The following is a 4,732-nucleotide window of genomic DNA, read 5'->3' as shown; positions in this document are numbered from 1 at the left end:
AAGTGTGAACCACAAGCCGGTAGCACTATAAAAGAGTATGACTCAAATACGTATGGTGTGAACCACGAGCCGGTAGCACCATAGCGTTATGGTTAACCATATTGTGTTTGTGATTGGTTAGCATGTTAAATATTGTATACGTATAATGTTGTATTGTCGTGATGTAGCTAACAATCCGGGTGTAGCTTATTGGCGTTGTTCACATCGTCGTTGGTGAACTCATACTTTGTTGATATCTCTAGCTTGTTGCTTAGAGATCGTATGGTATGCTTAGGGTAATTGCCTTATACATGGATGCTTCGGTATGCGGTATTTGATATTTGTGTGTCCATTTTATACATATATATGTATGTAGTATATTATCATTCACTAAGTGTTAGCTTACCCCCTCGTTGTTGATATTTTTATAGGTTCGCATGCTTGGCGGCTCGGGTAAGCTTGGGGATTTAGAGATCTTGGCTAGGTTGCTTAGAAGATCTTGCTTTTATACTCGATTAGGATTTGGGTAGCGTAGTCCCAAATCACCATGCTCGGTTTGTTGGAAACTAAACTAGTCGGGTCGTGTATGTCCGTTTGGACAATTAACTAATGTATTAAATGTTTTAAGGTTATTAAACCTTCTATGGTAATTAAAGATGTTTATGGAAAAACAATCGGGACCTAAAGTATTATTTAACGCATATTAAAGGAAAAATTTTATGGGCCGGTTTAATACGGGTTGGGTCGTTACAAGTAATTTTGGGGTTAAAGTGATATTTTAACATAAGTCAAACGTAGTCAAAAGCAATATGGGTTAATATTGCACGTGTTGGGGTTTTGGTGTAATCGATGTTTGAAATGATTACTACCTAAGTAGTAATTTAGTGTTAAGATCTAGGTTTGGTCTAATTGGTGTAAAGTATGATTTGAGTTAAATTGTACTTTGTTGTGTTGGTTTGAATTACCACCCGCAGTGGTAATTGGTTTGTGTCCATTAGGTGTTAAATGGGCAGGTTTTGGTGAGCAAGGTGTGATCCCTCGGCTAAGGGAAGTTTGTGTCGGGTTCTCTTTTAGAGAATGGCTATTTATGTGTATATTGTACCTATGTGTGATATAGGTGGTTACTTGCTCGGATTTGAGGACGAAGATCATGTTATACTTGACTTGTGCGGGCATTTCAAGGTGAGTGGAATAATTATGCATGTATGTATATAGTGTATTTATTTGTGAATGTTATGGTATGAACCAACGAGCCAGTAGTACCATAACATGTATGTGACGAGTGTCATGATGTGAACCACGAGCCGGTAGCATCAAATGTGAACCACGAGCCAGTAGCACTATAAAATCATGATGTGAACCTCGAGCCGGTAGCATCAAGTGTGATCCACGAGCCGGTAGCACTATAAAATCATGATGTGAACCACAAGCCGGTACCATCAAGTGTGAACCACCAGCCGGTAGCACTATAAAATCATGATGTGAACCACGAGCCGGTAGCATCAAGTATGAACTACGAGCCGGTAGCACTATAAAATGAAGTGTGAACCACGAGCCGGTACGAGCCGGTAGTGCCAAAGTATGAACCACGAGCCGGTAGCACTATAAAGGAGTATGACTCAAATGCGTAGTGGCATGAACCAAAGAGCCGGTAGAGTCATAGCATTACGTATGGTGTGAACCACGAGCCGGTAGCACCATAGCGTTATGGTTAACCATATGATTTGTGTATGTGTTGTAGTGTAGCATATTATATTGTTTGAGTACATGCTATTGGTTATGCTAGCTTGTGATATTAGAGGTTATTAGCTTTATACTTGAGATGGTTGCTAATTATATTGCTAGCATGTATGCCGTATGTGTGTAAGTGATTGCAAGTAGGTATATTATATATGTTTATGTATAACTATTGCACTCACTAAGCGTTAGCTTACCCCTCTCGTTGTTTTCCTTTTTCAGGTATTGTGTTATGAGGCTATCTAGTTGTTAGACTAGTTGCGTAGGAGCGCTTGGGCTCGATGGGGTAGCTTTTGGATATACGGACGCGGATTGGGGATTTGGTAGTCCCCAGGATTATGCTCTTGGTATCGGGGTGGGTTATAGAGTCCTAACTCGTCTAAATGTAAATTGGGATTGAAACTTGTATTTTGTACAAAAGTCGTAAAACGGCCGATGTGGGCCCGGTGCCGTATAACTCGTCTTATTATTGGAACGTGTTAGTCTTGTTTATTATAATGTGTTGTGAAAAGCGTTTCGTCTAAAAGTGTCGGGAAGTGGGAGATCTTTAATCAAAATTTGGAAAATCCGGACAGAGGCTGTCAGGCCTAGTGAGCGCCGCGCACCTAAAGGGTTGTGCGCCGCGCACCCTTCTGAAACAAAAAAAAAAATTCTTTTGCAGCGTATTCGATTGGATAACGGGTTGAGTCGTTACACTAAACCGTGCTGAGGACATCCTCTCAACAACTTTCCGAATCTTGTCCACGCCTCATATAATGTTTCATTTGGCTTTTGTGCGAACGTAACAATTTCTCTTTGAAGTCTCACGTCTTTAGATGCCGGAAAGAATCTTTTAAGAAATTTCTCAACTAAAACATCCCATGTATCAATCACTCCTTCAGGTAACGATTCTAACCAATCTTTGGTTTCTCCCTTTAAAGTCTAGGGAAACAACATGAGATAGATCTGTTCATCCTCAACTTCTCTGATTTTGAATAGAGTATAAGTCCTATTAAAGGTTCGAAGATGTTCGTTTGGATCTTCTTTTGGCGTACCACTAAATTGGCATTGATTAGTTACCATGTGTAGAATTTGTCCTTTGATTTCATAATCTGACGCATTAATGTCTGGTTGAGTAATGGAATGTCCTTGGCCCGTGCATGTGGCTCTCATTCAATCCTCCATATTTAGGGGTTCTAGATTTTCCATGATTGAATTTGTTGAATCTGAATCACTAGAGGATTCTGATTTAATGGTTTCTTCCTCGAAAACGTCTGGTTGAATGATTGGTTCTTCAGGACCTTGGAATTGTCCTTGAATATCTTCTGGTTGCTCAATCGTGAAGTCGGTTTCAAAAAATGGATTATCGGGATTTTGAGTTGGAGTACTTGGACTACTAGATGATGATTCTAAAGAAAAATTAACAGCGGCAATATTGGCTAGTTGTCTTGATCTAGTTACAGGTGGTGAATGTATGAAAGGTGGTGAACGTCTTGCTCGGTGCATTCACTGAATATCCTATTAGTTATAAATATAAAAATTATATAAGTTATCAAATTAATAGACTTTTATGATTTTTCCCACGTTTCGAATAGCCAATAGATGCAGCAGTTAGCCAGGACCCTTTAAATCGGAAGTCCACAACTCGCCACTAACAAATCCAACTATTACTACGAACCAGAAAATTTGGATGTCTATTAATTTAATCGCTTTTTATAATTTTTCGTCGAAATTTTGAAATAAAAATCTATGTCCTAAAAACAAGAGCGTAGAAATGAAAAAGAAAAAGCGCGTCGAAAAACGTCGAAAAATAAAAATAAGGAGAAAAACGTCGAAACTTAAAAGTCTAAAAGTTAAATCTAAAAGGTTGCGCCTAAAGGTATTAAAACTTAAATGCAATTCTATTCGAAAAATGGCAATTACTTAAAAAAAGCGCTAAAATCTATAAACTTAAAATGAGGTCGCAAAATTCTAAAGCGCCTAAATTCTAAATCTAAAGAAAAAGCACTTAAGGGATTTTACGGCAAAACCTAAAAATCTAGAAGTCTAAAAATAACTATGGCAAAAACTAAGTTTAAAACTAACTAAGGCGAAAAGAAACTAAAATTATAATTACAAATGATACGATTAAAAACTAAAAACTAAATAATAAAAGGATATAATCTAAAATAATAAAAATAAAATTTATATAAAAATATTATTTTTATATTATTATTATATAAAAATATTAATCTATATAATTTATAATAATAATTAAACTAAATATTACAAAATAAATATTAAAACTAGAAATATAAACATATTAAATAAATAAACCCTAATTAGAATTAAATATATTAATAATATTATAAACCCTACAGCTTATTTAATGCGTCCGAGGTTTTGGCCTGTCAACTTAACTCATGCGATCGCATGAGATGTGGTCTTCTGGGTCATGCGATCCCGTGGCCCAAGATTTCAGAAATAATTCGGGCTTTTAACAGGCCCGGCCCAAATTCCTATTTTAATTATTATTATTTTTTTTAATATTTTTTTCAAAATAAATAAAGAAAATATTTATATAAATTAAAATAGACTTATAATTTAAAATTTAAAAATAAAAATACTTATTATAGGCAAAATCTTAAAAATATATTTTTTTTATTTTTTAACACTTATTATAAATACAAAATATTTTTACGAAATAAGAAATAATATCTTTTTACAAAAATATAGTTTATAAAAATATAGCGTTTTTCACCGAGTCCCCGGCAGCGGCGCCAAAAACTTGATGATGCAGTGGAGGTGTACGAAATATATATATTTTACTACGAAATACGGTGCAAATTACATAAGTTTTAATTATTTATATAGATGAGATATACCTATGAAATGTCCCGTTCATATTGATTATAAACGTTCCATATTAATTGATTTCGTTGCGAGGTTTTGACCTCTATATGAGACGTTTTTTAAAGAGTGCATTCATTTTTAAAACAACCATAACCTTTATTTTATCAATAAAAGTTTTAAAAACATTACGTAGATTATCAAATAA

General features: G+C 35.1%; 1 non-coding gene across 1 annotated transcript; it reads left to right on the top strand.

Annotated features, from left to right (window-relative positions):
• The first annotated feature begins 2,413 nt into the window (after nucleotides 1-2,413).
• On the top strand, nucleotides 2,414-2,520 carry LOC139851188 (small nucleolar RNA R71). Its single transcript, XR_011760544.1, has one exon. It is a non-coding gene; the product is annotated as a small nucleolar RNA R71 (small nucleolar RNA).
• The last annotated feature ends 2,212 nt before the right edge of the window (nucleotides 2,521-4,732 follow it).

Source organism: Rutidosis leptorrhynchoides, chromosome 5 (genome assembly GCF_046630445.1).
Source record: "Rutidosis leptorrhynchoides isolate AG116_Rl617_1_P2 chromosome 5, CSIRO_AGI_Rlap_v1, whole genome shotgun sequence".
NCBI classification, from domain to species: Eukaryota; Viridiplantae; Streptophyta; class Magnoliopsida; order Asterales; family Asteraceae; genus Rutidosis; species Rutidosis leptorrhynchoides.
The sequence above is the reverse complement of the archived record's forward strand: the minus strand, read 5'-3'. Positions and strand labels throughout refer to the sequence as shown.